Source organism: Pelophylax lessonae (genome assembly GCF_965119305.1).
Source record: "Pelophylax lessonae genome assembly, chromosome: 3".
NCBI classification, from domain to species: domain Eukaryota; kingdom Metazoa; phylum Chordata; class Amphibia; order Anura; family Ranidae; genus Pelophylax; species Pelophylax lessonae.
Window position 1 is genome coordinate 418,587,085 of NC_138770.1, and position 21,327 is coordinate 418,608,411.

Consider the following 21,327-nt stretch of genomic DNA (forward strand, 5'->3'; position numbering starts at 1 on the left):
ACTTTCGCAAGGCACTGTATATATATATATATATATATATATATATATATATATATATATATAACCACTATATCTAACTACAAAACATTTTCAGACACTTGTATTCCGCCAATATACAGCCCAAACAAGGAGCATTTGTTTAAATCCCATTTATAGTACGGCTTAATGTTAGTAAATTCAGCCAGTCATTATATTCCCTTTTATTTATATCTGAAAGGGGGCCCCCAAAATGGCAGTTTCCAATATGGCTACACTGCCAAGTCCTCATCCCCAGGGACCCCCGGGTCCCCAATAGTCAGCACCAACCAAGTAAAGCAGGCCTTCCATCTAAGTATTAGTAGTATATAAATAATGTATACCTGTAGGGGGGTACATTAACGTGTTATCCTCAACTATTCACCATCTATAGTTTCTAATCAGCCTCTGGGAGCCGCATCCTATTTAACACAGTCCCACTGGTAGTGACAAGGCTCCAAGATTACCTAATACGTCACTTCCGGCGCGGGCACCTTGTTAGTGCACATGCGCATGGACCAGCGTGGACCGCAATGCGGAACCACAAAGAGCCGTTACGCTGCGCCACCCACAGATGAGATGGAATACAGCTAGGTCAGGATAACACAGGGGAACCTGTGTTATCCTGGCTGTGTTATCCTGGCTATCCTGGAACCCCTTGATCCTGACTTGGCGCCCGAATACTCACCAAGTAGACCAGCCAATGAATATATGAAATGCTAGCCACACTGCTCAAATGTTGTAAATAAAACAAAACAAAATAAGAGAGTAAATATTCATAACCAAAAATCAATAACAAATCAAATCCTATATAGCAGAATGATAGTTAACCTCCCTGGCGGTATGATTCTTTCCGATTTTAGGTGCTGAAACCAGTACCATTATTTTGCATGTAATTCTTAAGAACGAGCAGCCCAAACCAACTATTTTTATATGATTTTTTTTTTTACTGTGCGTTCTTCTTTATAACATCTCGGGTATGATAAAGTTTGAAACACAAAATCATAAATTATAATATAATAAATAACTATAAATAAATTAAAGTTAAAGTATGTATGTATGTATGTATATATATATATATATATATATATATATATATATATATATAAGAGAAAAAGTCCACAGGGATAGCTGCACAAATATTCTTTTTATTGGAAAACATCCAAAAAGTACATACCAGTACAATGGCAGAGTATTTAAATTAGTAACGTTTCGGACTCCAAAGTTACCGTCCTTCCTCATACAGAAATACATCTAAATCTCTGTACAAATACAAAGGCTCATATATGCTCACTATCAATTAAGAATCCACAAGTCATCAATCATTAGTTAATTCACACAGGTATCTCCAATTAATCATTAAGAAGACTGAGATGAGATTACAAAGATTGGATCCTTCCCTATGTATAATTAGTCATATCCAGTATATTCTGTCCTAATAGTAAAAGAATGGAAACATATTTATCAATAAAATAGCTCCACAAAACATACATTTCAATTGTTGAAACAACACAATTAATCTTGTATTTTGGTATTGAATATAGTTGTCACTGTTGAAGGTGTAAAACACATGCGGGTATATAAAAGACCAAAAGACAAATTATTTATAAAAATAAATATAAATCGAGTTCCGAATTTAACCCCTTCGGTTGCAAGGTATCTAAGAAATGTATCCACTGGACTTCACGTTTCCTGAGTTGTAGTTCACGGTTTCCTCCCCTTCTATTCCTATGTATGTTATCTATAACCATAAACCTCAAATGGGACACTGAGTGTCCCTTCTCTAAAAAATGTCTTGCAAATGGCAACTTAACTAATTTATCCTTAATTGAGTATTTATGTCGGGCAATGCGATCTTTAACTTTTTGAGTGGTTTCACCAACATAATACAAGCCACAAGGGCATTAATAATATATATAACATATGAAGACTGACATGTAAAATGATCCTTAATTTTTATGTCATATTCCTTATGTGGATGTGAAAAGTTTTTCCCCTTTATCATTGAGTTGCATTGAATGCAGCTCAAGCATGGATATGAGCCTGTGTTTTTTGGTCCTAAAAATGTCATAATGGGACTGGGTTCAACATACTGGTCAGTCTTCACTAGCCTATCATGTAATGTTCTGCCTTTTCTATATGATGGTAATGGGGGTACATGAAATTCAGGGATATTGGGGTAATTTTCTCCCAATATAGACCAGTGTTTTTTGACAATTTTCTGTATTTTAGTGGAGAATGGGTGAAACTTTGACACAAATGGGATCCTTTTCTGGGGACCTCGTGAGTTTTTAAATGCCATTTGTTGTTTCTGTTCCTTATTGATTATCTCCAAGGGGTATCCCCTTTGTGTCAACTTTTCACCCATCTCTTTCAATCTTGTTGCACGCGTTTGCGGGTCAGTTACTATTCTTTTAACTCGTGTAAGTTGACTTCTAGGGATAGATCTAAAAACACCAGTTGAGTGAAAACTATTATAATGCAAAAGTTTATTTTTATCTGTCGGCTTAGTATATAGATCACTAATAATACGTGTATCCTCCAAAGTTAACATTGTATCCAAAAATGCAATCTTTTCGGGGCTATAGGTCATACTAAACCCAAGCCCAGGTATTAGGTGGTTAATATAATCATTGCACAGCGATAAGGAACCAACGTCTCCTCCCCACACTGCAAACACATTGTCCACAAATCTAAACCAGCACTTGCAGTGCTTCATAAATTGTATGTTACCCTAAATAAAAGAGGTTTCCACCATATCCATGAATGTGTTAGCGTATGGGGGTGCTACATTGGAACCCATCGCTGCCCCTCTAAGTTGCATAAAATGCTGTTCTTTAAACAAAAATAAATTTTCTTCCAATACCACGTTCAACAGATCCAACAAAAACAAAACCTGATCACTATTGTATAAACGTGAGTGTTTTAGCATACGATAACACGCCTCAATCCCCAATTCATGTGGGATGATAGTGTATAAGCTACCTACGTCCCATGTTACTAGAAGGGAGTCTGACACAACAAATCGCTAGTATCTCGGATGTATGATCTAGTCTTCATAATTAATGGTGTTAAAAATGTATCCAAATATTTTGCCAGGGGTGTTGTGACAGACTCCATCCCAGAAACAATGGGACATCCTGGTGCATTTAAAAGATCTTTATGTATTTTCGGCAATATATAACTTACCGGAGTAACTGGATATTCAATAATCAAATAGTTTTGTGTGTCATTATCGATAATACCTGCTCGAACAGCTGATGCTAACATCTTTTTAATTTTGGTTTGTGCACGAAAAACCGGACTCGTGTCTAATGGTTTGTAGGTTTCCCTATCTGATAACTGTCTCTATATCTCAGCTTCATATTTGCAAGTGTCCATTACCACTATTGCTCCACCCTTATCAGCCAGCTTGATTGTTATATCATGCCGAGCTGACAAGGATGACAATGCTTCCATCTGAGTTTTAGACAAATTATTTGGAATAAACTCTTTTTTAACACCATCTTTCAAAAATGAACCAATGTCTTGATCAACCTTATTGATAAATACTTCCACCGCTGCACATAAGGTGGGTGGAGTCATTTTACTTTTGACATACAGGTTCAAATTTTTGACCGATAGTGGCACTGACTGTGCAATTTTAATATCAGGTTTCATTGAGTAATATGCCTTCAAACGTAATTGACAGTAAAAACGATACATAGAAACATAGAATGTGTCGGCAGATAAGAACCATTTGGCCCATCTAGTCTGCCCAATATATCTGAATCCTATGAATAGTCCCTGGCCCTATCTTATATGAAGGATAGCCTTATGCCTATGACATGCATGCTTAAACTCCTTCACTGTATTTGCAGCTACCACTTCTGCAGGAAGGTTATTCCATGCATCCACTACTCTCTCAGTAAAGTAATACTTCCTCATATTACTTTTAAACCTTTGCCCCTCTAGTTTAAAACGGTGTCCTCTTGTGGTAGTTTTTCTTCTTTTAAATATGCTCTCCTCCTTTACCGAGTTGATTCCCTTTATGTATTTAAAAGTTTCTATCATATCCCCTCTGTCTCTTCTTTCTTCCAAGCTATACATGTTAAGGTCCTTTAACCTTTCCTGGTAAGTTTTTTCCTGCAATCCATGTACTAGTTTAGTAGCTCTTCTCTGAACTCTCTCTAGAGTATCTATATCCTTCTGGAGATATGGCCTCCAGTACTGCGCACAATACTCCAAGTGAGGTCTCACCAGTGTTCTGTACAGCGGCATAAGCACTTCTCTCTTTCTACTGCTTATACCTCTCCCTATACATCCAAGCATTCTGCTGGCATTTCGTGCTGCTCTATTACATTGTCTTCCCACCTTTAAGTCTTCTGAAATAATTACTCCTAAATCCCTTTCCTCAGATACTGAGGTCAGGACTGTGTCAAATATTCTGCCCTTGGGTTTTTACGCCCCAGGTGCATTATCTTGTACTTATCCACATTAAATTTCAGTTGCCAGAGTTCTGACCACTCTTCTAGTTTTCCTAAATCCTTTTCCATTTGGCGTTTCCCTCCAGGAACATCAACCCTGTTACATATCTTTGTGTCATCAGCAAAAAGACAAACCTTACCATCGAGGCCTTTTGCAATATCACTTATGAAGATAGTAAACAAAATTGGTCCCAGTACAGATCCCTGAGGTACCCCACTGGTAACATGACCTTGTTCTGAATGTTCTCCATTGACTACAACCCTCTGTTGTCTGTCACTCAGCCACTGCCTAATCCACTCAACAATATGGGAGTCCATGCTCAATGACTGTAGTTTATTGATAATTTTTTTTGATACAAATCCTGTCTTAATACAAACATATTAATTTTCTCTTTGGGGCAAAAACCTAAACCCTTATTTAGAACTTCTAGTTCAGATTTAGACAAGGGAACAGATGAAATATTATATACCACATTGTCCTTTATCTCCTGGGGCGGTTCCTGGATCTTGTTGCTACACCGCAGGGTCCTTGATCTCCGATATTGTTTGCCTCCCCTCCTCCTAGTCCTTGGCCTGTGGTTGTAGCTAAAAAAGCAGAATTTGATACTTGAACTGAGGATCCAGTGGAAGCAATGGAGGAAGATGAGGTAGAAAATTGTTGGTTCAGTTGTCCCCTCCTGAATGGTTTGGTTCGCTGAAAGTTCATATCTGTCCAATTATACACCCGATTATTCATATAATCCTCTCAATCACGTTCCAATTTCGTTTACGCATCTCTATCGTTTTCCTGAAGGAGGCAGTTTTTTCATCATAGCTTTCCTTCATTTTTTGAAAGTCCTCTTGTGAGGTGAGATCACTTAGTTGTTTTTCCATCTCATTGATTTGTTGTGTTAAGGATGTGCGTTCCTCTTGTAAAAATTGCACTGCCAATGTCATAATATCAAATGAACACTTGTTTATAATTTGAGTAAACTTGGTTCTGAAGTCCATGTTTTGTGAAAATAATGTAGGGACCAGGCGCACTCTTAGACCTCTGGGGATAAATTGGAGTTTATAATATTCAGCCAGTGTTACCTCATGTAACTCCATGGATACGGCTCTTTGATGTAACTTCTCCAATTTCTGCTCCAACTGAACTGTTGAGGTCTGTGTTAGAAAGTCTCTCTGGCCCAAAGTAGCAGTAAAGATCCGTGTAGCATCAGCCTCCGTATAGGAAAAGGATCCATTTGTAGCCATATCTCTTTGTTGATTCAAAAATCAGCTGGTGCTTGTTTCACAAGGGTTTAAATTTAAATTTATATTTTACCGCACCTGTGAAATATATATATATATATATATATATATATATATATATATATACTGTATATATATACACACACACGTATACACACATATATTATATATATATGTGTGTATACATATATATATATATATATGTGTGTATATATTATATATATATACATAAAAAGTACAGTAAAACAGCAGAGGAAAGGGCACTGGGGGGCAAAGTAATGTTTTATTTTGTAATGTATCAGTGTGTTTGGTGTGTTTTACTATTTGAATTTTCTGACGGTTCCACCCCCAGCGAGCGTCACGTCGCAGGAGACCGAAGCCGGGGCACAGATCCGGCCACTGCACACTGCCAGGATACATCACTGGATCCCGGGGACAAGGTGAGTACCCTCTCTTACAGGATCCAGTGATCTCCCTAGTGGCATCCCGAGCCACACTCGGGAATACCGCTAGGGGCGTTAATACCACAGTCTGTCGTATGCAAATTAAACATCTCATGCAGCAAAACTGTGATACAGCAAATAACATATGAACAATAAGATCTATATAACAGGCATTGGTTAATATTTAATTGAAAATAAATGTTTTACTTAATTTTACCAAACATATTGGCTAAAGCACTCTAAAGAAAAGGCTTGAAAGACATGGCAGTATTAAGTCCCGGTGGAGAGGTTGCCTGTAGACTATATATCCATCTAACTTCTTAATATAACTACATTATACTTCTAACTTATTATAATATAAGTGGTCCTGTATTTGTCGTCCAAAAGACATAGACATAGAATGACCCAAACACAAAAGGCAATGTAGACCACTCCCTCTGTCTGGCAGTCTGCAAAGAACTGGGGTTTAGGAACCCCTCCTCTTGAAAGAGGGAGAATAGTACCCTCTCTTATCCAGGGACATTGATCGCAGTTCCCAAAGCAATATGCACCTGTTCCCCCACTGAGGATTCTAAAGATACATAATGGCTGTGAACCAGGCAATCCCTAACCGATCGTGATCTACGGTGAACCAGTTCTGGTTGATTATGAAAATATTTGGAGACAACTCTATCCTCAGTGAGGAAATGCCAGTTTCAAGTTAGTATATCCCTTACTTGATGGGCATTGGATTGGCACTGCCATGGGGGCCAATTTTACCCCGGGCTATGCCAATCTCACAATGGGTTTTTGGAAAGAGAGGTACATCTGGGCACACAACCCCTTCACGTAGTGTTTTATAAGCGTTTCATAGACAACATACTTTTAATCTGGGGTGGTGGCCCAAATGTTTTCTCCTTGTTTGTCAATCATTGTAATGCCAATACCATGGCCTATCCTTCACCCTTGTGATAGATCCCCTAGAGATAGTGTTTTTAGATCTTGTTTTGTCTCATCAGGTTGGTACCATCATTAGTAGGAATCACATCAAGCCTACTAGTGGCAACTCATATCTAAACTACTCTGCGCCCCGGGTCCACCCTTTGCTGAAGCCTATTAGAGCCTCTGGCTCTAATCAGGTGATGCAAAAAAAAAAAAGCCCCATTGAACTCCCTGCGCCCCCAACACACCGGCCACCACTGTTTCTGGCTTTGAACACACACTGCACAGCGGTCCTTGGTGGTTGATTTCCCAGCGCTCACGCTGTCAGTGCCCTCATCCATCTCCAGTCCAGGGTGATGTATGCATTCAATGAATTTCTTTATCTGGTCCTTATTACAAATACACTTTGATTCTTTTATACTGGACGTTCACCTGCTTTTTTCCCATGGATCTTGGTGTCCCTATGTGCTGCCATTCTATGTACTTGTTCCATGGTTGAAGAAGTGGCTTTTTGGAGAAGCCATTTGTCAGCAAGAAAAATACCTTTACATGAATATGTTTTATGTAGCGGAGAGAAATAGGTATAGTCTCTCTCTGACTCATGATGGCAAAGCCATATGTCAAACAAGTCTTGGTCAAACATATATTTTTGCAGAGGAGATTCCCTTCTCTTGGATGCAATGCAAGAGTCTAAGTGGACATCTGGGACTAAGTTAAATTCTCCAAATATTGTCGTATGACCTTGTTGTATGGGTTTGCGTGAGTTTCTTGAGGAAGCGCATTTGATGCATGTTGGAAGAATATAAGTTGATTAGAGCATATGAGACATTGTTAATGGTACAAATCAGCACTATGTAATGACAATTTGGGTCTAAGATCATTTGGTGGGGCTGAAAGGTTACTGTGTTCCTCACAGCAATTAGGACTCCTCATTTCTTAGAGGAAAAAGAGGCTTGGAAGATGTGTGGATAGTGCTTGTTGGAGCATTTGAGTGTCGCAGGGGATGAAAAGTGTGTGTCTTGGACACATAGAATGTCACAGTTGTAGGTTTGGGCAGTTTTCCATAGAGAGTGGCGTTTGGCAGGGTGGTTAAGTCCATTCACATTTATGCATAGAATGGTGAGTGGCATAACTGGTTGAGGATGTGTGGTGTTGAAGGTTCAGGCACTTACAGTTAGTTGATGCTTAGGAGAACAGACCTGTTGTCATTCTATTGCAACGGTATCCTAGTTGATGCTTCTTGATGTGTGGAATTTGTGGAACTCCACACACGGGCTGGAAAGCTAAACAGTAAACACAAGTCAGCAAAGGTAAAAGAACAAAGAACGAACTGTTTGAGGATAAGTAGTGTAGTTTTGACAGATCAAATCAGCTATGCTCAGCTGTGGGGGGGAACAGTCAAATAAAACTATTTGTTAGGAAAACATGAAGCCACGAACCAGGGAGAAAATGATTTAAGATATGTAAGACCCGCCCCGGGCATGTAGTCACAGGCTTTATCCAGGGTGTTTCCATTGAGTGCAATGATTTTGTGGATATTTATGTTGCAGCATGGGAAGACCAGACTCCTGTGGTTGTTCCAGGATAATACCCCACGTGTAGAGCAATTTCATGCCTTCTGTGAGGGTGGTGACGGTATGGGCTTCACCATTTTTTGTAATTGTCTGGGTTGCAGGGTAGCGCCATTTATATTGAATTTTGTGATTATGCAGTGCTTTAGTGACAGGATTTAGTTGTCTACGTAATTGAAGGGTGTATTTGTAGAGGTTTGGAAAGAGCTGTATTTTTCAAATGGGGTGGGGAGGGTACCCGCAGCTCTGGCGGCCGCCAAAAGCATTTCCTTTGCATGGAAAAAGTGTACTCTCATCAAAACATCTCTCGGAACAGAGGCTGCTAGGAGAGATGGTTTGGACATTCTATGAATACGATCTATTGAGATTCCAAGTAGTGTGGCGCTAGGCAGGACAGCTTGCATAAACTCAGTTGTGAATTTCTGGAGGTCAGCAGATTCCTTTTGTGGATGGGTAGAATAAATACAGTAAAAAATAGTATTCTGCCTAAGGTTCTGTATGTGTTCCAGATGCTTAGTAGTAGTCTTACTGCAAGTGTTTTTAAGATATTAACCACATTCCACCCAGCCTATAGCAAAATGACAGTCAGGCGGTGGCTCTCCTGTTCTGATTGGACGTCATATGATGTCCTTTAGAACAAGCGTGTTTGCCCAACAGTTGAGGGAAATTTTGAAGGGGCAAAATGTATGTTCATCAAAGAAATCCTACACCACAGTGTATTCTCTGCAAACATGGGCTTTATTCTATGGGTATACATGTAAGCAACAACTGTGGCTGTTACAATGTATGAATAAATTCCATGTTTGCAGAGAATACACCATGGTGCTAACTTTCTTTGATATATTGATTTGAATGAGGCTTCAGCTACCTCAGCCTGGGCGTGTGACAGTCATAGGATACAGTGGGAGGTAAATGCACCAACATGTTTGCTAGACTTCTGAGCATAATTTATGTTCATTAAATGTTTTACTGGAGAAATGGGGCATAATATCTTTAGATGAATGGAGATATGCACCAATTCAGCACTTTGTAAAGTCCCCCCAGCCGATATACCATAGAGATAGCCCTATACCAATGGAAAAGTTATGCGGTTCACCGGGCATTATATTTTGTGAATATACTGTATAGTATATTAGTAGGAGAATCAGAACCTAAAATACCACCTTATATAAGAAAATGAGAGCAAGAATTGGGTTCACCTGCCAAAGAGCATCAAAGAGCCACAATATTAAGGGGGGCAAATTTTTTCTCAGATGATTTGAAGGAGGCAGAGCAGTGCTGTAAGATGTTAGCGAAATGGTACACCACTCTGGCTACTGCCCACAGGTTCCAGGCAGAGAAGTCTTCTATTTGTTGGAAAGGGTTGTAATGAAACTGGAACATTTGGGCATATTTGGTGGCACAGTCACAAGTGACCAATCACAGTAATCACATGTCTGTTGTACACAATAGCTTTGATTGATAGCCATTCATTGTGTACTACTGTGATCTTGGTGATTGGTCACAGGGATCACATGTACAGTGTCAATCGCAGTCTACATGTGACAGCTGTGGCCAATCACAGTTATCACAATAGTACACAATAGCACATAAATAGATGCAATTCACAAAGTAAAAAAGTATTGCTTATACAGTGATCATCACTGTAATAATCAATCATTGTTCCAAAAAAAAAGGCTGATCATCGCTCCAGAGTAGTACAGTGTCACTATGGCATAGATGATGTACACCCCCGCCCTGGATACACCCAGGAGAGTGCCTACTTGTCACTTGTTATCCTGAAATAATGTGAGTGTTTTATTACACCGTAATAAATGCATTAAAAGTCTACACTTAGAGGCGCCTCTTCTTTCTGTTCACTATGGTGACACTGTACTGCTCTGGTGACAGTTTGTAAAAAAAATTGTAAAAATACGATAATTAAATGAAAAAAAAATGAAATGAAAAAAATGTATATATGTATATATATTTTTTACATACTGTCACCAGTCTTTGATCCCCACCCCATTAGTCATATGGGGATGCTGTAGTGCTCTAGTGACAATAGGCTCCCTTCACAGAACAAGATCACATGCAGTATGTAGGTGTCCAGATACATTTTCCCTGAATACCCCAACTGTACTAATCTGCAGTATTTACCGCAAAATGGTGAAAACACTCAGTAAATACAGCATGAACAAGCATTAAACTCAATTCACAGAAGGAAATAAATATTAAATGCATGGGGTGATCCTCCCTGTAAGGGGCGTGGTTGTGGACATGGCGCCGTGAGACAGCGTGCAGCGGGGCTCCGGGACCGTTGGTGAATCACCGCTCTGAACAAGCCGGCGTTCCCTGCCAGATTCCGAGGATGATTGCCCGGATGGAGTGAAGGGAGAGAACCGGAGCCTGGCAGCTTGGCGGAAGCAAAAAGGCAGACCCAGAGGCAAAAACTGCTCTTACCTGGCGCACGGTGGTGCACTGCGAGCCGACCCTTGGAGGCGTTCAGCTGGCCTGCGAGTAGTGGAGGGGAACGTGCGGCTGCTGTGTTGCTGAGTGGAGGCAGCGTGTGTTGGGGCTCTGGGACCGTGGGTGATTTACCCCTTAGAGCAAAACAGCGTTCCGGTGAGCGCTGGGAGCCGACCCCCGAGGCGATAAGACGAAGCAATATACCGACTGAAAAAGGACAAAATCTTTATCTGGTCTATGAGTGGTGAAGGGGAGAGAGCGGCTTCTACAACGCCGGTAAGACATTCAGACATTTCAGAGTATTTTATTCGAAGTCTCCCCACACAAGAAAAAAGTGTTTTTTATCCTAAAATGGCACAGACACGCTCAGGGTCGGCTAATGCAAATACCTCTAAAAAAGCTGGTAGCAATCAGTGGGAAGCTATGGAAACCTCCCTAGTGAGTCAATATCAGCAAGGGGCAGACAGAAGACGTTCGTCAGGCAACTAGTAACATTAAAACTCCAACAAGATGATGGGGAGAACCGGAGCAGAAGGAACAATATACTACATATACTAGATAACAGATAAAATTTAAGGCCCAGATTTGAAACCGAAAGTGGTGTCTATTTTAAATATGCTCTTGGAAACTACCCAAAATGAAGCCATAGAAATAGATCGAGTACATCGGGTAAGGGCCCCTAGGAGTATGGGATCAGATTTCCCCCAGGATGTCCTAATAAGGATTAATTTTTTTTCAATCAAGGAAAAAATAATGAAAAATGCATGGAAAAAGGGTCCATTTGACTTTGAAGGTTCAACCATACGGTTATTGCCAGACCTTTCAAGACAGACACTCAGGATGAGAGCGACCTTAAAACCGGTATTAGAAGTTATACAGAATGCCAGGGCCAATTATCATTGGGGTCACCCTTTTCATTTAATTGTATCTAAAAAGGACGGTTCATATACCCTGAGGTGGCCGGATCAGCTATCAGGACTCTTTGCATTTTTAAAGGTCCCCCCTGTGGTGGTCCCAGACTGGCTGGGGATAGAGGGGTATAAAGACTCCCTGGGGTCCCTGGGAGTGGGGAAGTGACCATGAAGAGGGGTTAGCCCCCAGGATGGGGGAGTGTTTACCTCAGGCTGTGGAAGAGGTATACACACCTGGGGGGGCAGTCTCCCATTCTGGGGGTTTTGAATGGTGTTGTTTTCTCATAGATCAAAGGGATTTTTCATTAAGAGTTTATTTACAAGGAATATTCAGTAAAGGTGTGGAGGAGTGAGGACTGCACGAAGAGGCTATAGGGTAAAGAGGTTGTATTGAATAAATAAGGGAAGAATGGAATTGTGAATGTTTATAGTAAAACCTAGATTGGACACATAAGCAGAATGCCTCCGCTGAGGTTTAAATATACGTAAGGGTTAAAAACTATTCCCTTAAACAAAGGTGCCTATTGTGCGGCCCCGCTCCTCACAATATAATGTCAGAGCAGTCTCGCCAGGTCCTATGGAGCCGCGTTCGCAGATTTAGCGAGAAAGTGATTGTTTCTTCTGTTTGTTTGTTTGTGCTTTCTTTTTTTTTTCCCTTTCTCTCTCTATATAATGTAACATATGTCTCATGGAGCGACCCTCCCAGACGCCCCTGGAATAGATAAGCGCGTAGCTGCGCTTAGGTCAAGGTTTGACAAGTAGGGAAGTAGAGGGGAATACACAGAGAGGATCGGGCGCTGATATATCCCCTCCAAGGGAGTGATACTGGAAAAGGGGAAATTTATCCCCTTTTTTTTTTTTTCCCTCTCCTCCTCCTCTCCGCCTCCCCCTCCCCGCCCTATTGAGTGTGCGGGGACAGTTCCTATAGTAATATGGGCAGAGGAGGGGTGGGTGAGATGGCCAGGGCTGTCAGAGCGGGCTTAAAGCTGACCTCTTTAAATGGGAGGGGGTTGTCTACCCCAGAAAAACGTATGCGGGTATTGAACGATATGAGAAGAGGACATACACAGGTTGCTTTTTTTCAGGAAACAAATTTAAATGTGAAAGTGTACCTAAATTTTGCAATAGAAATTATCCATGGGCGTACCACGCTGCCTCTCCAATCCCGAAGTCAAAAGGGGTCAGTGTTGTCATAGCAAAAGAAGTAGATTGGATGCATCGAGAATCAAGGGTAGATCCACAAGGTAGATACCTTATGATAAAGGGTACAATAGGACAAAGGGTAATAACATTGGTCAATGTATATTTTCCAAACATGAACCATTTGACATTTCTACAGCAGTTGTTGCCATTGATCTTGGACTTTCGGGAAGGCCTGTTGATAATGGGTGGAGACTGGAATTACGTGGCAGAACCTCTATTGGATACGTCACGAGGTTCCTCCCATTTATCATATGCAAAACTTAATGGGCTTAGGAAGGAACTCTCCCTCCTCAATTTAACTGACCCGTGGAGGATCATGCATGCAGGGGAGAAGGATTTTTCATACTTCTCTGCATCTCATAACACATACTCAAGGTTAGACAGATTCATGATTCCTCAGGGCGAATTGGGAAGGGTTAAAGCTACCACTATTGGAACGCCCATTATGTCAGATCATGCTCCAGTACATATTGTGATTGACCTGGACTCTGTACCACCAAAACCTCCCACATGGAGATTAAATGAAGCTCTACTGCAATCTCCGGAGACGAGATTAGAAATAGAATTAGCCCTGGTAAATTATTTTAAAGAAAATACTGAATTGCAGGCATCCCCGTCTATGGTTTGGGAAGAACACAAATGTGTTATCAGGGGGACATTAATGATGCTGGGATCTCGCCGTAAAAAGGAATATGAAAAGAGCGTATTGGAATTGACGACACGGATGGGAGAGCTGAGTGCCATACACAAGAAATCGTTGGCGCAGGAACATTTACAATCTCTCATTAAGATTAGGGAAGAGTTGAATACTCTTCTATATCAAAGAACAGTAAAAAGTCTATCGTTCATGAGGAGACAAATATATGAATTCTCCAATAAACTGGGGGCCATGTTGGCCAGGGCACTCCGGGGACCCCAGAAAAAGACAGCAATTGCACAGATACAAACAAATAAGGGTGGGAAAGTTACAGAGACAGAGAAGATTGTGGAGGAATTTGGTAATTTTTATCAATCCCTCTATAATATAAATACAGGGGGAGAAGTAGACAAGGAGTCCAGAGCTCTGTTTTCAAAAGCGCGGGAGTATGTTGAAACATCTGGGATGCCTCCATTAAAGAAGGAACAGGCGGAGGCTCTGGAAGGAGACATCCTAGAGGAGGAACTAGAATATGCTCTAAATCAAAATAAACCACACAAGGCTCCGGGCCCTGATGGACTAACTCTGCCGTATTACAAACAATTCTGGCCACAGTTCAAAGCTCCTCTATTATCCCATTTTAATAGCATTGGTAAAGGAGGTTCAGTACCCAAAGACAGCTTACAGGCATATATTTCACTTATACATAAGGAGGGTAAGGACCCCTCTTTATGAGGTAATTACCGCCCTATAGCCTTATTGAATCTGGACTCAAAACTATTTGCTAAGATCATTGTGAATAGAATCATAGCATATATCCCGCAACTGATACATTTTGATCAGGTGGGATTTGTGCCCTCGAGAGAAGCAAGGGACAACACAACCAGAGTAATTGACCTTATATCTCATGCCCAGCGTTTACAAAAGCCAATGATGCTCCTTTCTGTTGATGCCGAAAAGGCTTTTGACAGGGTGGCCTGGGACTTTATCGAGGCCACCCTGTCATATAATGGACTGGGGAAATGGATGAGAACGAGCATCATGGCTTTATATTCGGGACCTACAGCTGCAGTAAATATAAACGGCTGGAGGTCAAACTTTTTTTAAATCAAAAATGGCACACGCCAAGGATGCCCGCTGTCTCCATTAATTTTTATTTTGACATTAGAGCCTTTTTTATGTACAATTCGGAAAGATCTAGAGATTAAGGGGTTATACGTGGGGGGAGTGCATCATAAATTAGCAGCCTATGCCGATGATTTAATTTTCTTTATAACAAACCCGGTGCAAATGCTACCTTTAATCCTAGGGGCAATTCAGGAATATGGGAAACTCTCTTACTTTAAAGTAAATTTAGCAAAATCAGTTGCGATGAACATTACAATCCCGGATGAGGAATGGAGGGAACTACAACCATCTTTCACTTTTCAATGGACAGGAGATTCATTTGTATATCTAGGAGTGCATATTACACCTCGAGTAGAAGAGTTGTTTGAGGCTAATTTCCCCCCTTTATTAACCCTCCTCTTGTGTTAGGGTCAAAACTGACCCGTTTCCAGGTTTTGAATGTCTATAAGTATCACATAAATTTGTTTATTGCATCAAGATTTTTTTACTTTGTCAGGAACCTCTATTTAAACAATGTAATAGAAAAATAATCCTTTTCACTAAATTATAAAATATTGTGGTGAAAATTAAGACGTTCATGGTGTTAGGGTCAATTCTGACCCAGTTATAATATAGGATTTTAGGACACTAATAAGTGCCAAAACTGAAATCATAAACACTCTCTCTGCTTAGTAACAGTGACAGCCAATCCCCTCTCAACCCTGTGAGCTGTAGTTAGGGAGGGGCCTATCTCTTTTCCTGCTTGTCTGCTTCTCTAAATAAAGTGAAGAAACATAGGACAAATTCATTTCAGAGTTGCTGACTTTATTTTACCATTTTTTAAATTTGACAATGAGAGGTATGCTATCAAAAGAAAGGTCTAGGGGTCACACCAAAAATATTAAAACCAATCTTTTCAAGGATAAAGAAGCCTAACAAGGTAACCAAGAGGTAAGAAACAAATTTGATGATAAATAATTATTCAGAGGGTATTTTATGGCTGATTTAAAACACGGGTCAAAACTGACCCTAACATCATGGATAGTAACGGAATTCTAACATAAGAGGAGGGTTAAGGATTCTTAAGAGAGACACTTTGAGATGGCAGACCCTGGCTTTGACGTGGTTTGGAAGAAGTAGTGCCTGGAAGATGAACGTACTCCCACGAGTGCTATATCTCTTACGGGCACTACCAATAGAAATACCAGAATGTTTTTTTATGCAAATGAAAACTTTGCTGAGAACATTTGTGTGGGCTAATAAATCTCCAAGAATAGGAATAAACATCCTTACCCGCCCTAAATGCCAAGGGGGGATAGGATTACCAGACCTAAAGCGTTATCATAGGGCAATACACCTTACACTGGTGTTAGATTGGCACTGCAATGTGAAAACTAAACAATGGGTGAACTTAGAAAATGAGCTGACAGAACGACCAGTCCCCCTGGCCCCTTGGGTGCCGATCTCATTGGATGATCTTATACATTCCCACCCGACGATAGGAACTACAATTAAGGTATGTAGGAACATACAAAAAAAAGCACAGATTGCACCCCCAATTTCTCCAATGCTACCGTTAGTGGGAAATACGGACTTCCCTCCAGGATACTCTAAGGGGAAGATAAGAAATCTTGCCCGGAGTGGTAAAATTCGCTTAGTAGACATATGGAGCCAGGAGAACCCCCCCACTCTGAGGGAGATCGTATCCTGGTCGGAAGAGACCTTAGATGTGTTCTCTGCGTTTCAAATTAGACATTATCTTGCCGACTTACAGAAACGGGGAGATTCCCCCCGATCTCTAACACCTTTTGAATCTCTATGCAGAGGAGGAAGTGCAATCCCACATGCCCTATCGTTCTTTTATTCCCTTTTATCTAAAGGGCAGGAAGAACAATCATTGACTTTTATTGGAAAATGGGAACGGGAGATGGGAATCAACTTCAACCCACAACAAATAAAAAAAATATTAGCACTTACACATAAGGCTTCAATAGCTAATAAATATCAGGAGATTAGTTATAAAATTCTGGTAAGGTGGTACAGAGTCCCAGTAATTTTACATAAGATGGATAAAAAAACCCTGACAAATGTTGGAGATGCGGAGAAGAAGGTGGATCAATGTTTCACATCTTCTGGTCTTGCCCCCGGATTAAGGGCTATTGGTCAGAGATAGCGAAAGTGATTAAAAACCTTACTGCAATCGAGGTGGGAGGGGATCCGACTTTATGCCTCCTACATTTGACAAAGCTATCAATTAGGAAATACAGGAACTCCCTTTTGATTCATTTACTTAATGCTGCTAAAGCGTGCATTCCTGTGGTATGGAGACAAACCACTTCCCCAACTTTACAAACATGGCTCTCTAAGGTGAATGAAATTCACCGGATGGAGGCACTGATAGCAGCACGTAATGGCAGGGAAGAGAAAGCCTGCAATTGCTGGCAACCCTGGACCGCCTATGTTTCTTCGGAAGAATATCTGAGGATGCGGGGAGATGGAGAGTAGGGGGAAGAGGGGGGTTATGAACGGGGTTTTTTTTTTTTTTTATTTTATCGCATTGCTTTGGAGGGGACATATCAGGCTTGGTAGTAGATTTGGAGGTAAGGAGATTCATGGGGTCCAGGGGGATACAAAACCCTCTTCTTTCTTTCTCTTTTTTTTTTTTTTTTGCATGTAAAATGATATTTCGAGTGCACTGTTGGTTTTTTATGGAATTAACACATAGGTGAATATTAATGTAGATTCTCTGGAGTGGTGTGTTTTTTTTTTTTTTTTTCCACTAGATGAGGGGGGTTGGATACTGAAGTATGTTCTCCTCATCCCAAAAGGGACTTGGTGGTTTGGATGTAGGTGGAGGGAAGGGAGGGTTTTGATTGGGAATGATATACTCTTAGTATGCTTTCGTTAGAATTATATAATCAACAAGATTGTAGATGTCTCTAAAGGGAGGGTAAGGGGTTATATTTTTTATTTTTTTTGTAAAATGATCTTTTGGGTGCACTGTTGGCTTTTTTGGAATTAACACACAGATGGATTGTTAACGCCAGATTACTGGATGTGGGTTTTTTTTTTTTTTTTTTTTTTGAGCACGTTCAATATTAAGAAGTATTATGGAAAGAAATTTCACACAGAGATGGAATGAAGCACCAGGGGCAATTTTGGTACGGCCCCCCCAAAAAAAAAGGACATTTTTTTTTTTGGGGGGGGGGGGATTTGTAGATACCTGGGAAAATAAAAAAAAACTTAAAAAAAAAAATGCATGGGGTAATTAAGTAGTGGTCGAGACATGCAATATTGAAAGAATATGTACTGGTTGTTAAGGAGCAGACGACCACTGCGTCCTTAACAACTGATGAATAATAAGCTGTCAGTTGGGTTCCCCGCTGACAGTTGAATGTAACAAAAAGAATAAATGGCATTAAAAAATCAGGGAAAAAATAGCGTGAGGTCCTGCAATCCATACAACCAGTCCTTAACAACCAGTAACTATCATGGTTGTTAAGAACCAAGTGGCCACTGCGTCCTTAACAACTGATGAGTCATAAGCTGTCAGTGGGTTTCCTCACTGACAGTTGAATGTAACGAAAAGAATAAATGGCATTAAAAAATCAGGGAAAAAATAACATGAGGTCCCCGAAACCATACCAGGCCCTTCCCCAACCCAGAATGCCCTGACCTTGATGTAACAAGGGGGTGGACCCTTCAGCAGAAGTTGTGATTTTTTTCTGGTCCCCCATACTCATTAACATGGGGGGCAGGATCTAGGGGGACTCTTGTTAAAGGGGGCTTCTAGATTCTTATTCTGATAAACCCCCACCTGTAGATGGCAGACCCCCACAACCACCGGCTAGGGTTGCAGGGAAGAGGCTCTTGTCCCCATCAACATGGTGGTGGGGGGAGGCAGTGCCCCCCTTCCCCAACACATCCCTCCCATGCTGAGGGCATGTGGCCTGGTATGGTTCATAAGGGGGAGCTCAATCGTTCCCCCCCAATCGTTCCCCCCCTTTCCTGACCTGCCAGACTGCATGCTCAGATACAAGTCTGGGGGTTTGGGGGGAGACCCCACAACATATTTAAAAAACATTCAGCATGGTGGTTCCCCTCAAAACCCACACCCAAAGGGTCTAGTATATATTGGGGGGGGAACTCCACGCCATTTTTCAATTTTTTAATGCTGGTAATTATTTTTGTTACATTCAGCTGTCAGCAGAGAACCTCACCGACAGCTGATGACTCATCGGTTGTTAAGGACATGGCGACCACCCGCTTCTTATTAACCATGACAGTTACTGGTTGTTAAGGATGCAAGTGCCCGCCGTCTACTTAACAACAGGGTATTTACTACTGTTAATAATCCGGCTACCACAAGACGTTATATAACTGCATGTTTTCACTACTAAAATTTTTTTTGTAATTTAGTATCATTTTTTTGAGTCAATGCTAAAATACTTTTTGAAAACCGCAGTAAAATGAGGTATTTTACCCAAAAATGTCAAGAAAAAAATACTGCTTTGTGAATGGAGCCCAATATGTTAAACAAAGTGAAAAAAAATACATTTTATTTTAATTTCTTCATTTTTCAAAAATTTGTGACAAAAATGTAAAACTTCAAAATACTCACAATTCCTCTTATTAACTACCTCCTACTGCCTACTTCCCAAAAAGGGGTTATTTAGGTGGTCTTTGTACTGTCCTGGCATTTTAGGGGCCTTAAGATATGAGTGAGTTGTCAGATCAATTTTCAAATATCTATACCAGATATTGTAGACACAGACACTGGTCTAAGTTTATGAAGAAAGATTATTTTTTTGCAAAATTTTCTAAGACAAAGAAAACATTTTTCCCACTCAAATTTTTGGTATTTTTTCATTTAAATAGCAAAAAATAAAAAAACAGTGGTAATTAAATGCCAGCAAAAGAAATCTCTATCTGTCTCAAAAAATGCAAAAAAAATTCATTTGGGTACAGTGTTGCATGACTGAGTATTTGTCATTTATATTATGAGAGCACTAAAAGCTGAAAGTTAGCCTGAGCAGAATAGGGGTGAAAGTGTTCAGTATTGAAGTGGTTAAAGGAAATCCAGTATTCTGACTTAGATGAGCCCATCATGCTTTGATGAATATGCATATATAGGAAGTAAACTCTTAGCTACTAATTCTAAAGAAATAAGCAATCATGTTCTTTTGTATATTGCCAGAATTAGACCTGAACTTTCATCAACTATTATTCAGAAATTAAACTTTTTTTGGCTGCCTACATTTTAAACAGCATGCCTATGGAGAAATAATTTACTATTATTTATTATTAATAGATTATGGGGGCCACTGTGCTGTGAGGCCCACTGTAATCTAATGAACACTACTTTCAAAAATAGTAGAATCAAGAAACTTTTTCCATTGATAAAAAACAATTCTAGGTTTTTGGACGTACTAATTAATAAATGCTATAACAGTATAATACAAGAAAATAAGCTAAAATTTCAATAAACCAGCCTGTACGAACCCACATAAGGGACAAGAACGGGCACCAAAGGGAGGTTTTTTATTTATACTTTCTGTTTTGCATACAGAGCTCAGGTATGCTCCTCTTGAATCCCATATTGCAATACATAGGGTATAGGTATATAACAAGTGCAGCGCTCACAAACTCAAAACCAAAATGATGAACAAAGGAGGAACAGCGGCCATCTTTGATGCTGGAATTCCATGTTGCTGTACCATGCGATATGCTGTGTTACTTCTGGATGTTTGTAAGTGCTTAGACTTAATAAAGTCCTTTTTATGGGCAATTTTATGCCCTCTGCAGTGTCTCTTTTATCATACGTGCATTGGTCCTGCTGAGCTAATTCCCAGTGGTGCAGCGGTTCCCTGCAAGTTGTGGTTCTATATATGATGACAACTAACAGCAAAATTCCTGGTGTTTCTGTAAATGAGTGGAGGCTGGAGAGAGTGCCCTTTCCCTGGGAGAGTCTCACTATGCGCTTGTGACCACTCTTAAATTGAGAGTCACATTATTTGGTCAGGCTTGTGTGTGATCAATGACACCTGGAAGACTTTACAGGTGTTTGATGGGGACAGTCTGAGGAGCTCATACTATTTTCTCACCACGGCTTGTGGGATTCTTTTTATTCAGTCCTAGTATATTTTCTGCTGTATTTGCCTCAATATCAGGCATAACTTGATGGCGGACCACGGGCCAAGTCCAGACCGAGTCAATGTTCCATCCGCCGCTGTCGTGCCTTTTAGGATCTGCTTTTTTCCCTCAGCCGCTGCTATCTCTGTTGTCTTTACAGAGCTGACATTGTAAGAGCAGCACAGCAATGCAAGTAGGGCAGGGGCTGGCCTAGTTAACTGATTGGTTGCTAGAACTGGT

General features: G+C 40.5%; 1 protein-coding gene across 4 annotated transcripts in view; it reads left to right on the forward strand.

Annotated features, from left to right (window-relative positions):
• NKAIN2 (sodium/potassium transporting ATPase interacting 2) overlaps positions 1-21,327 on the forward strand; it is a gene marked incomplete at its 3' end in the record, with an annotated part of 1,265,187 nt that overhangs the window by 420,726 nt on the left and 823,134 nt on the right. The gene's annotated exons all lie outside the window — the stretch shown is intronic.